The sequence below is a fragment of the Lampris incognitus genome, chromosome 3, assembly GCF_029633865.1.
Source record: "Lampris incognitus isolate fLamInc1 chromosome 3, fLamInc1.hap2, whole genome shotgun sequence".
In the NCBI taxonomy this organism is placed as follows: Eukaryota; Metazoa; Chordata; class Actinopteri; order Lampriformes; family Lampridae; genus Lampris; species Lampris incognitus.
The window spans coordinates 96,471,827-96,485,825 of NC_079213.1; positions in this window are offsets into that span (position 1 = coordinate 96,471,827).

Here is a 13,999-nt window from a genome sequence, read left to right on the forward strand (position 1 = left end):
CCTATTCTTCCCTCGACCTGAAAATGATTGACACCTGTCTAACGAATTAGAGAACACCAATTCAGTCTTTCAATTCAGTTCAATTCAATTCAATTTATTGTCATTAAAAACAATGTGCAGGCACATGTTAAAAATGAAATGAGGGCTGTGGCTTCACCAAACAGTGCAAGACAGACACAGACAAACACAGCAAACACAGTTTCAGATATACACACATGAAGACCAAAAGCTAAAAATAAGTTCAAAAAGAGCAAGAGTACAATATATTTAAAACTATCTACAGACATTCAGTGGGTAGCCAGGTTCAGGTGGGCAACAGCTTGTGGAAAGAAGCTGTTTTTGAGCCTGGTAGTGCGGGCTCTGAGGCTCCTGTAGTGCCTCCCATAGCGCAGGGGGGAGAACAGTCCATGGTTGGGATGGGTGGGATCTCTGCTGATGCTGAGACCCCTTCAAAGGCAGCGTTTGTGATAAAGGTCTTTTATGGCTGAGAGCTGGGTACCGGTGATATGCTGGGCCGCCTTGACGACCCGCTGCAGAGCTCTCTGGTCTACTGAGGTGCAGTTGCCGTACCACACTGAGATGCAGATGGTCAGGACGCTCTCTATGGTGCAGTGGTAGAAGTTGGTAAGAATTTTGGGGGATAGACAGGCGCTCCTCAGCCTCCTCGGGAAATGCAAGCGTTGTTGGACCCTTTTCACAAGGGCCTGTGTGTTTAATGTCCAGGAAAGTTCCTCGCTGATGTGGACTCCAAGGAACTTAAAGCTGGAAACACGCTCCACTTCCACCCCATTAATGTGCATGGGGGAGTGGCTGCAGCTTCTAGACCTCCTGAAGTCCACAATCAGCTCCTTCGTCTTCTGCATATTGAGGGCAAGATTGTTGGTAGTGAACCATGATGTGAGGTGCTGAATCTCATCCCTGTAGGCCGTCTCGTCATTGTTGGTGATACGGCCAATGACTGTGGTGTCATCTGCAAATTAACTATAACATGTGAAGGGTGAGTTGGCAGGCAGTTGTGGGTAAAGAGGGAGAAAAGGAGGGGGCTCAGAACACAGTCTTGAGGGGCACCTGTGCTGAGGGTCAGGGTGGAGGAGATGTGGTCACCTAACCTAACAGACTGAGGTTTGTTGGTCAGGAAGTCCAGGGTCCAGTTACAGAGGGAGGGGTTAAGGCCATGGGAGAGGAGTTTGGTGGTTAGTTGGGCGGGGATGATAGTGTTGAAGGCAGAGCTATAATTTATAAACAGTATCTGGATGTATGTGTTGTCAAGGTGGGTCAGAGCAAAGAGCAGGGCAGTGGCAATGGCATCCTCAGTAGACCTTTTGGGGCGGTAGGCGAACTGATGTGGGTCGAATGTGGGGGGATAATGTTTTTGATGTGAGCCAGAACCAGTCTCTCAAAGCACTTCATGGCAATAGGGATGAGTGCTATGGGTTGGTAGTCATTCCGACATGTGGATGTTGGGTTTCTTGGAAACAGGAATGATAGAGGTGGTCTTAAAGCATGCCGGGACTATGAATTGGGACAGTGAGAGGTTAAATATAGTTGTGAAGACTTCAGCCAGCTGGTCGGCTGGGGATTTTTGTGAATGGGTCAGTATTGTTCTTGTTGAAGCGGGCATAGAAATTATTTAGCTCGTCTGGCAGGGAGGCATCATGGACAGTGGGACCGCTATTGGGAGCTTTTGTGATAGACTGAATGCCTTGCCACATTCACCAGGGTTCGGAGTTATTGTGAAAGAGGTCCTCTATTTGTAGGGAATATTTATGTTTGGCTGTTCTGATGCCCTTTTTGAGGTTGGATCTGGCTGCGCTGTAGGCCTCACGGTTACTTGACTTGAACGCTGCATACCGGACTTTCAGCAGCTGCCGGACCTTACTGGTCATCCAGGGTTTCTGGTTTGGAAAGGCACAGATTGATTTTTTGTTGTTGTGTCGCTCTCAGTGTAAAAGTTAATGTTGGCTAGTATGGCAGATGTCTATTCATTAATGTCTATGTGGGAGCCATGGGTAGCAGCTGAATGTGCAAAAATACTCCAGTCTGTGTTGTCAAAACAGTCCTGGAGTTGAGAGACTGCTCCTTCTGGCCAGACAGTGATCGTCTTTACTACTGGCTTGACCCGTTTTATTAGGGGTCTGTAGGCTGGGACCAGGAACAGGCAGAGGTGGTCAGAATGCCCCAGGTGGCGGCAGGGAGTAGCTTTGTATGAGTCCTTAATGTTTGTATAGAGATGGTCCAGGGTGTTTTGTCCCCTAGTGGGGCAGGAAACATGCTGATGGAATTTGGGCAATACAGCCCTGAGGTTAGCCTGATTAAAGTCACCACCTATGATAAAGGCATTGTCCGGGTGTTTGGTCTGTTGTCTGCTGATGGCACATTGTAGCTGCTTAAGTGCTACCTTAGCATTAGCATGTGGGGGGGGGGTGTATGCAGCGGCGATGGTAATGGCCGTTAGCTCCCTGGGCAGGTAAAAAGGCCTGCACTGAATCACAAGGAGCTCGAGATCAGCAGAGCAATGCCTTTCAACGATCTTTATATTGTTGCACCAAGAGTTAATGACTTAAATACTCAAACCTCCTCCACGGATCTTGCCGGAGTCCGTTGTCCTGTCGGCACGGAAGGCTGTGCGGCCCGCTAGCTCGACTGCCGAGTCGGCTGTGTTGCTGTTGAGCCAAGTCTCCGTAAACATCAGCAGACAGCAGTTCTGCAGCCTTCTCTGAGAGGACAGCCTGAGTCTTATCTCGTCCATTTTGTTAGCTAACGATCGGACATTAGCCATGAAGATGCTGGGGAGGGAACCTTTGAAGGGAGCGCTACTTAGCTTAGCATGTAGCCCGCCACTTTTACCCCTCGTCTGTTTACGTTGCCGACGGGGGCAGCGTTTCCACTGCGCAGGCACGTAGCCAGGTAGGTGGTTTTCGTGTCTGAACCCCCCCCCCGAAACCCCACGGCCCGTCTGAAATGGCACCAATAATTATTTAGTTATCGTTTTGATTATTTGTCACCGCCCCTCTAGCCTACTCATACACTGCATCTATCGTGACTGACAGGCGTCAAACCTGTCCGTTAATTTGTTTTCAAACATGATGTATCTTATTGGTCTGTTTCGTAAAACAAATAAAATCACACGCTTTTGATTGACTCAGGGGTCTGACGAGTCAGCTAAGCAACCTGCCACTGGTTATGCTAGCTAAATGGTCGATCTATAGTTTGCTTTTCAAAAGCAATGGAGCCGCCGAAAGCTACCTGTAAATCAGGCAAGAGCAGTAAAGTTAATATTCGTAAAATCAGTGATTTTTTTGTTTCAACGTGTTCCGACTCAAAAAAGAAAAAAAAAGAACATTACAGATGATCTGGTCACTAACGTTACCGATTTTCCGGAGCAAGTGTTAGCAGACCCGCCGTCCTCCTCCTCGGAAACGTTTTCACACGACTTTGTGGATTATATTGGTGGGAAAATATCAGACGAACAGAGAAGAGAAATATACTCACTGGACTGGACGGCCAATATCGGACAAACATTCCCTACAAAACTAGGAGGTAAACTACGTTTCCAACGTCATTGGATTGACCAGTTTAGCTGGCTAGTATACTCAACAAGGTCCGACGGTTGTTTTTGTAAGCACTGTGTTGCGTTTGCAGTCGAGCATGTGGGCAAGGGAGGGCACAGAAAAGCTGGCAAGCTAATTAATGTCCACTTCTCAGACTGGAAACATGCTTTAGAGTCGTTCAAAGACCATGCACAAAAGGCATATCACAAGGATGCATGTTTGAAAGCGGACAAATTCCAAATGGTTCTCAACAATAAAACGGATGCAATTTCAATGAGGCTAGATTCTGAGAGAAAAAAGCGAGTCCAAGAAAACAGAGAAAAACTCAAAAGCATCATTGCAACGTTGATTTTTTGCAGTCGCCAAGAACTCGCCCTGAGAGGTGATATTGATTCAGGACCAGTGACATTGAATGAGCCAACTCACAATGACGGAAATTTCAGGGCTTTACTCAGGTTTAGGGCTACATCTGGCGACACAGTACTGTTACAACACTTGAGTAAATGTGCAGCAAACGCTAGCTACTGCAGTCCTGATGTACAAAATGAAATAATCAGCATAATTGGAGATGTGATAACAAACAAACTGGTGCAGAAAGTAAACTCCGCGCAGTGTTTCGCTGTGTTGGCAGATGAAATGAAAGATGTTTCAGGGCGGGAGCAGCTTTCTGTCTGTGTCAGATACGTGAACCAGCATGACAGCCAATATCGCATCAGAGAGGATTTTTTTGTCCTTTGTTGATATCGAGAAGTTAACAGGGGAGGCAATCACCAATTCAATCGAAAGTCAGTTGACAAATGCAGGCGTTGATTTACAGTTTTTACGTGGCCAGGGATACGACGGCGCATCTGCCATGAGTGTCCGTTTAAATGGTGCCCAAGCTAAAATCAAAGAGAAGCACAAGCAAGCAGTTTATGTGCACTGTGCCAGCCAGTTTGAATTTGGTCCTAAACAAGTGCTGCACTGTACAAATGGTGCGAAATTGCTTTGGAATTGTCTCGGAAATCTGCACTTTTTTCCATGATTCGGCTTTGCGGTCTGCCAGTCTGCGACACGAGGCGGAGCGTCTTTTACCCGACTGCAAGAAAACGCGACTGACGACGTTGTGTGAAACGAGATGGGTCGAACGCCACGACGCAATATTTACATTCAACGAGCTTTTAGACCCTGTGCGATTCAACCTGCAGAAAATCAGTGAAACCTTCACAGGAGACACATCTGTCAAAGCCACTCAGCTCTTTAATTCAATTGACAATGCAGAATTCATGCTGTCCATGAATGTGAGTGAGAAGATGCTTGCAAAAACCTACCACCTGTCCACCTTCCTTCAGAAGGAAAATTGTGACTTGGTGAGTTGAGTTTCAGCTGCTGATGCTGTTATTAAGCAGGTAGATGAGATGAGGGCTAACTCTGAGATGGAGTTCAGGCAGATTTTCCAAAAGACCTCTTCCCAAGCAGCCAAGTATGGGGTTGAATTTCGACCACGAAGAGGCATGGACTGCAATGAGGATCCATTGAAGGCCTGTGAAAATCACTACCGGCAAAAGCTTTTCATAGTCATGCTTGACTTTTATTCATCACAGATGAAGGAACGCTTCAGCAAACACAGAAATGTGATCTCCAACCTCTGCTCCTTACTGCCATCTCAGGTCAGCATGCTGAACGACAGCTCAGCTCAAGCGCTCTCCAACCTGTATCCTGATGAAGTGTCACCGCATCTGGAAGTTGTAAAGTCAGAAATTGACACCTGGCGGGATAAATGGAAAGATGCAACTTATGTTCCACAAAATGCCATTGAGGCATTAAATGCCTGTAACAGTGAGTTGTTTCCAAGCATCTTCAAGCTTCTCCGCGTTTTGACCACGCTTCCTGTCACCAGTGCCCATGTCGAGAGAAGTTTTTCCCGTCTGGGGAGGATCAAGGACAAAATGCGCAGTACAATGACGGAAAGACGGCTTAATGGACTGACATTGCTCTCGGAGCACAGAGACATTGTGGTGACGCCGGAAGAGGTACTGGACATCTTTTGCAGACAAAAAAGACGATTGGACCTGCTTTTATAAGGTAAGACCCACTTTTATTTATTAATGCATTGATTATTATCTATGGGCCATTAATACGTTGACATTTACCGTACGGTTGGGTATTAGGCTATAGTATACAGTGTGGGAATTTTATTTACCGGTAGCTTTCGGCAGTGTTGCCTGACCCCCCCCCCCCAAAATATGTTTCTGGCTACGGGCCTGCCACTGCGAGACCGGTGAGCGGATAATACCGATGGGGAATTTGTCCGTGATGGTGGAGGGAAGTGAGTAACCCGTTCTGAGGTTTAAAAGTTCCTGACGGCTGTAGAAGAGCGCATGACCTACACGTGTAAGTAAACTTAAAACTAACATATAAATAACAAAGAAAACAGCACTGAACAGGGAGCCGCAGTAGCCGCTGCGTCCAGCGCGCCGCCATCTTTGATAAACCGATCCTATATTGACTTGTTCTCCAATCGTCATCACCCCTTTTGGTATTCGAAGTGTGGTGAAAGATAAGAAAAATAAGAAAAAGAGATTAGCCTAAGATAAATTAGTGATTTCTATAGCAATTTTTGGTGGTTCTTGTATATATGTTGTAAATGTTATAATAATTAATTAATCTGATCAGCTCGTTATTTTTCATCTTTACATTTGCATTTTTGATCTTGACCTCGTGTAGTAGCCCTGTACTGTAGGTTAAAGTTAGTTGTTCTAACTAGCTTACCTAACTAGCTGCTCCTATCTTTCGCAATTTTTGCAAAGAAGAATTATGATGGATGCAAACATCGTAGACCGGATCCCACAGGAATCTTTACACACTTTCTCCTATGAGGAACAACTGGGAGTGAAGGCACGTGGGAGACCAAAGTCCCCCATCAAGCTGGTGCAGAGAGTGGGCTTGGTAAGTCGGAGTTTTAAGTGTTCTACCTATGACACGGTGGAGTGGCTAACAGGGAGTGTGCTAACAAACCACTTGTATTGCTGGCCTTGCGTGATGTTTAACTGAGCTGCTGCAGGAGATGGGTGTTCTTCAACGTTTACAAGAGATGGATTTGAGGAGCTACGACATTTGTTTGTTTTTTTTATTTCTGATTTTTTCCCCTTTTCTCCCAGTTTAGTGGCCAATCGCTCCCTATTCTAGTTCAAACACCCACCTTCGTACTGTATGCGTTCGCCAACTGCATCTCTCCGGCTGGCAGTCTCGAAGGAGACGCCTTACCACTTTCGTGACAAGGCGACTCCTAGCCGAACCACTGCTTTTTCCGACACACACCGAGGCGCATTCATGTGACGAACACAAGCCGACTCCGCCCCCTCCCGAAGACAGCGTTGCCAATTATTGCTGCTTCATCGAATCCGGCCATATAGTGCGGTATGCTATGTCAAAAAAACAGCTCCCGTAGGATTTTTGTGCCAAAATTGATTTTTTTTGCTGTTTTGGCTTCTATAGGGAACAAACTAACAGAAAATGAAGGGTGCCAAATTTTCTGACCCCCACCCCCAATTCTGGGGGGCCATCTATTTTGGGACCTCCCAGAACAGTAAAATAGAAGTCCGCCTGGGACTACTCTTACTAAAATGGCTGTAGAATTGTTATGCTTCAGTTGTATAACACCAAATTTGGAGGAGATGCAGTTGAGAAGTTGTAGAACAGATCTAAATATATGTGGCCTGCTGGTAAATGGTATTACTGATGTTATTCACACTCAAATTGTAAGTTTTGTTTAGGCGAACCTAAAAAATTGAATTTCTGCTGTAGTTTATCTGCAGTCCTTCTGTCCTGGTGGATGGTACAACTAAACTTCCTCTTGAAGTACATTTTTCCAGGTGTTACCTATACATAGACACCAGAATTGTGCATCTGGGCGCTGTACTTGCGGAGCTATTACTGAATTATTTTGGGCATGTAATTTCAGGCGAAAATTCAACAAAATTGCCTGGGGCTGAAGTGGTTTTTAATGTCCAATTTTTATAATATTATAGTTGTTTTGTAGGATTTAAAATATTCTCAGTTGATTTATAACACTATTAAAACAGCTAGAAGAGTATTTGTCTGACTTTTGGTTCCTCACCTGGGACACCCCGGACTGACCCTTGTGCCTATCCCATTCATCATTACTCTCCTCTTTTCACTCCTGCTCTTTTCTTGGCCAATATAACTTTTACAATTATTTTTCATGGGCATCCAGTGACAATTAATACTTTACTGAAGGTGTTGACCATTCTGAAAGACATTCCTGTTCTGACTCTGAAAAAATAAGGGTTGAAATGTGGCCATTGTAGCATAATCCTTTTTAATTTGGTTCATTTCAAACAGGTGAGATCATAATTAAAGCACAGCTGTGTTTGTAGCTGACTGAAAACAAAAAAGAACAGTACTCAAGATAAAATAAAATAAAAATAGGCCAATACAAAAACAACAACAACAAAACAAACAAACACCACAATAGATTTGAAGAGTCAACATTTTGAGAATCACATTCATGGAATTGCTGAAAGAAACTACCTGGTAAGTGATACTTTTATTTTAATTTTTTTTCATTCAGGTGAAATTTAAAACAAGCCTGAAAGATTTATAAGCCAATGTTTACACATATTTTGACATATATTTACATTGTTTTCCCATTATCAGGTCTAATCTTTCAGTCTGACATGCCCTGATCCAACAATTTTGGACTACTAACAGTAAGCTAAGGTGGGCTAAATTTAAACCATGCCCGCTAGATTTAAAAGCCAACATTTGCACATATTTATATTTACATTGTTTTCCCATCATTAGGTTTCATCTGTCTGGCATGCACAGATCCGACAACCTACAACAACAAACTAGAAAGCTAAGCTAAACAGTATGCTAAGGTGGGCTGAGAATGATCTGGTAAATGTGTCATATTTTTCTGATGAAATTTAAACCAAGCCTTCTAATTCAAATATATATTTACATTGTTTTCCCATCATTAGGTTTCATCTGTCTGGCATCCAACAAATTGGACAACTTGTGAGCTAAGTTGGGATGAGATCTGGTCAATATGGCAGAGGAATGCAACATTTGCGTGATCTGCAAAGAAGGTGCCACCCCTGGCAAGCGACTAGTTAAAAATCCAGCCATGACTGATGACCTACTGCAGGCTTGCAGGGACAGAGTTTCTTTAGGTCAAAGTGATTTTGAGGAACTTTCTGACTACTTATCTGGTCTAAATGAAGGGGAACTGAAATTGGTTCATTATCATAGTGAGTGTCGAAAATCTGTTATAAACAAGAATACAATTGACCGTCTCAGGGCTAACCAATCCCGACCTCAGTCACCTGTCTGTTCTAGAAGAGGACCTGGGTGCCCTTCAATTACTACAGGATCTGTTAGACCTAAACGGTCGAAATCTGTCCCAAAGGAGCAAGTGTGTTTATTCTCACCTTGTGACTTTTGTTCCAAGGGTGATTCAGAGCCACTGCACCGTGTTCTTTCTGATGCAATGGGTGAAACGCTTCTTGAAATAAAGCAGCAGACCCAAGATGACCAAGTGAGAATCTGTGTAGCAGACCTAGTGGATGCTGGTGACGCTTCAGCTCTTGAAAAGTACTATCACAGGGATTGCTTGCGGAATGCAAAATGTACCACAATAAAGAAAGATCATGATAATGAATCACTCATTCGCTCTTTATGTGATGAACAGTTAATCCTCGCCATTCAAAATACCGTCACAGATGATGTTACTCTTGACATGGCTCAGGTCAATGATGCTTACTTGTTGATCCTGAAAAGATATCACATGGATGTCGATGAGACTACAAACTATCGCAAGCATCTGAAAAAGATCATTGGTGAGCGACTTCCAGATGTCCAGTTTGTAAGCTCACTGCAACGAAATGAGCTAGACAAGCTTGTTAAATCAACTGTAGTTAGCAAAGCTATTGATTGCAGTATTTCCACTATGAATGATGGTCAGGTTATTGGCAACCTGAAGAAAGTTGCTAACCTACTGCGGGCAGAGATCATGCAAAAGCCCAGCTGATCATTTGCCGGGATATTTGATAACTTTAAGAATCCCTCTTTACTCCAATTCTTCCTAAGTCACCTCCTCTTTGGCAGTCATGTTGTCAAAGTGTTTGGAATGCGGGATGAAGAAGTAGACAAAACTGTTGATGTTGCATGCCAGTTTCTAGTCCAGAACACTCGCACTGATCGTCAGGTGAAACATCCGCCAAAGAAAGATGATGCCTTTCGGCAAAATGTCCAAACACCCCTCTCAATCGGACTGCCCCTTGCTATCCACTCTAGAGTGCGTGACAAAATCCTTGCCCAGAACCTCTCAGATGTCTACATTGGAAGTGACTACTTGAAGATCCTTGACTTAGAAAAAAAGTGTGGAGCAGTCTGTTCTTCAACGAATGAAGGATACTGGCGGATTTTGTCTCCCTGACTTTGTGAAGAAGGGTGTGAACATCTGGTTTGCTATTGACAATATTGATCTTTTGGAAGACACAGCCACTGGGCAAGAAACCTTCCATGGCACAGTGGTTGTAATCAACCAGCAGGATGAAGATGGAGACTTGATGAACCAACCACTTGTTATAACAGAAAAACCTCTCACGGCATCACCTCTGGCATTTGATATAAACTTGCTGCAGGAGCCAATGATCAAAACCACTCCACTGAGATTTGATTCTGTGATAGGAAACTGAAACAATCTCATTTCCCAAGACTTCACTCACACCTGGGCATTCACAAACTACCTTGCAACTGATGATAACAGGGGGGCAAGCTCAACTGAACCGCAGCTGGCAAGCAAACAGACCCAGAACAGTGAAGAAGAGAGAAGCCATGCTGAATCTAATAACGACAGAAATCAAGATGACTCTATTGTGTCGATCAAAGAACAAAGGCGTAAATCAGTGAAATTGAATAAGGAAGATGTGATGCCAACTTGGGCTGCAACTAAATCTCTACTGTTATCTCAGTCCTCTAACAGTTGCACCTCAACAAACACAGGGGTGATTGCTCCACTGTTTAAGACCTCGCCAACAGATTATGCTACCCTCTATACTGCTTTGAAGTTAACCCAGGGTATCTCTGCCACTGTCATTGGCCCTCACAGAAAAACACTGATAACCCTAGATCTTGACCTTTACTCCCGTGCATTGAAGATTCAGCAGTCAGTTGGAAACACCAACTGGATCCTAAGAGCTGGAACTCTTCACATTGCATTTGCTGTGTTGCATGGTCTAGGTAAAACAGTTGATGGAAGTGGCCTTGACATATGTGCTATTGAAAGTGGTGCATACACATCAGCAGCTCTTCGTGGTATCTTTGGTGGCAAAGCTTACAAACGAGGCCTTGAGTACCACATCACTACAAGCCTTGCAATTTTGATGTTGCGATTTGATGCCATCTTGTCAAAACTTCCAAATTGTCCAATTCAGATGCAATGCATTGCTCTCAAGGACAAACCCCATGAACGTAACCCACTGATGGTAGAGATCTTTGAAGAAATCCAATCCTGGTACACAGAAAATGTCAAGCCACTCGAAGATGAAAAAGACATTGGTGAGTTCACTCAATTCTTAACCCAGTATCTTCACCAGGTAGAGAGTCTTCTTAATCTCATCAGCTCTTGCCGCTCAGGTGACTGGGAGGGATACTTGTCTTCATTAGAGAATCTCATCAAGTATTTCTTTGCTCATGATCTCCTCAACTATGCCCGCTTGATGCCAGTCAATCTTGCTCAAATGAATGCTCTTGAAAAAGATGACCCAGAAACATGGGATGCACTGAAGTCTGGTGCATTTGTGGTGGCAAAGTCAGAGATACCCTTCACTCATCTCTTCACTGATCAAGCCCTCGAGCAGGAAATCAAGAAGCTAAAGGGACATGGTGGGATGGTAGGACTCAGTAGAGATGAAGCAGCTCTGGACTGGCTGATCATTGCCACACCTCATCTTGCTGATCTAGTGAATCTACCTCAAGAACTTCCCAAATGCTTCCAGATCTACTTCAAGGACAGAGCATTATCATCTCTCAGGAGAGATTGCATTGAGGTCAAGAACAAATGCACTGAAGCTACGCGACTTGATTGAGTTGCACTGTGGAGGCAATCCATTCAAAGAAAAAACACCATTAAAGAGTCTTGTTTCATCAGCGCTTGTGACAGATGCGGCAAAGCATGATATTCTCCAGTTTGCGGAAAAGGGTCAGAAGCGCTTTGAGTTTGTTTCTGAACGTTTGATCGCTACGTCAACACTCTCATTGTGGGACAAAATGAAGAAACTCAAGTTGAAGACCGTTTCAAACTGGATGGAGAAAACAAAGGTACATGTTGGAGACAAGGTCATCAAGTTGCGTGAGGAACGTGAACTGCTTGGAAGATTTCTCATCATCCAAGGCAGTCGACCAAGTCTAGTTCCCAAACTTGAGGAGACAATAGGAGACTATGAAATGTCAATGGTTCCCCGCTCTCTGTGTGCTCTGGATGGAACCTTGTACATCCCTACAGACAAAGCTAGTCTCATGCATGCAATTGAAGATGCCAAGGCAGAGCTCCTTGAAGCTGTCCCAAAGCCTGATCCAATGTAAGAAGATCCTCCAGGTGTCCCTATCAAAGTTCTAATAGTTGATGCCATGGGTGTGCTTCAGAGCATGAAAAAGACACCAACCATGCGGAAGCTGTCAGACCTTCAGGACGCATTTAACAAACGCATCAAAACAATGATGGCTGGCTATCATGAGGGTCGAGTTGTCTTTGATCGATATATGGATGAGTCATTAAAGAAGAAAACTCGACAGAAGAGAGAACTACTTCTGTAGAATACGAAATCCATCCAGAGACGAAGCTCACTATGTCGATCAAGGATCTCCTCTCTGCATCATCGACCAAGAAGAAGCTGACATGTGAGTTGGGCCAGGGACTGCTAGAGTATTGCTCAAAGGACAGTTCTTTCCTACTGGTTGTCATCTATGACACCTTCATCAAGGGACGTGATTTTGTGGAGGCACACACACATGAAGAGGCTGATACCCTAATACCTCATCAAGTCCTTGCTTCTGCTGCCAATGGTGCCTCACGAGACATATGTGTTTGGTCACCCGACACTGATGTCCTCTTACTGCTACTTAATTTAGTATCATGTGAATGCATTGCAACTCCAACTTCTCTGACATTTACAACAGGCAAAGGTGCAAAGAAATGGGAAATAAATGTTTTTGAGCGTGTTCAAGTTATTGGACGTCAGAAATGTCAGGGATTACTTGGCCTGCACAATTTTTTCTGGTGCTGACTGGGGAGGAAAATTTGTTGGAATCTCCAAAAAGACGTGGATCACCGCATACCTGAAGCTTGATGATGATGATCCTGCCATTGACTGCTTCAAGGACCTTGGCAAGGGTTCCATTCCCCCTGAGCTTATCAATGGTGAGCTCCCATCACTGGTGAAGGCATTAGAGAATTTTGTGTGCTGTGTTTACAGCTCAAAAGGTCCAACAACCCTGCCATCACTCAGATGGGAACTATTCCGATCAAAGAACCTGGAGGGTGAGATGCTACCTCCAACTCGTGCTGCATTGCTACCCCATATCCTACGTTCCAATTATGTCACAATGCGAGATAAGTCATACAAGACGAATTGCCCTGAGCTTCCACCAATCGAACAGAATGGATGGAGTTCAGTGAGTGGCGGATATGTTTCAGTCAGGTGTCTTGCCCTCCCTGCACCACAGGCAGTACTTGAGCTAATCAAATGTGGCTGCAAAGTAGGTTGCAAGGGACAGTGCAGCTGCTCAAAGAATCACCTGCCTTGCACTCCTCTCTGCAAATGTTATGGTGGAGACTGTGCAAACACAACAAGTGAGTACGTTCCAGAAGATGACAATGCTGATGAATAGATCATCAAGTATTATTTAAATTCCTTTATCATCGCCTGTATTTGTTTTGTTTTGTTGTAGATGTTTCTGGGGAATTTAGCAGCTTTTTCTTACTCTCTATTTACCTACTGGCGCAACATAGAGAAAATTTGGCACCCATCATTTTCTGACAGTCTGGTCCCTATAGAAGCCAAAACAGCAAAAAAATCAATTTTGGCACAAAAATCCAACGGGAGTACATACCACACTGCACTAATAGTCGGATCTGACGAGATCGGGGTTCGCCCCAGTGGGCATGAACACAAAGCCGATGCTTAGACCGCTACACCACCGCGGACCCGGAGCTACGAAATTTTGACAGATCTGTTAAGCTTCATGAAAAATCAAAGGAGCGTGCCAGTGCAGCCGTGCAATTAAGTCTGGCGGGAAATGAGATTTGATACCCTGATTGATGAAGGCAAGCGTCTCCAGTTGACAAAGCACGGTCCGGAAAGACCGTGACATTCTGAAAAGGTTGATTGATTCTTAGACATTATTGGGTCGTCAGGAGCAGCCATTTAGGGGCATGATGA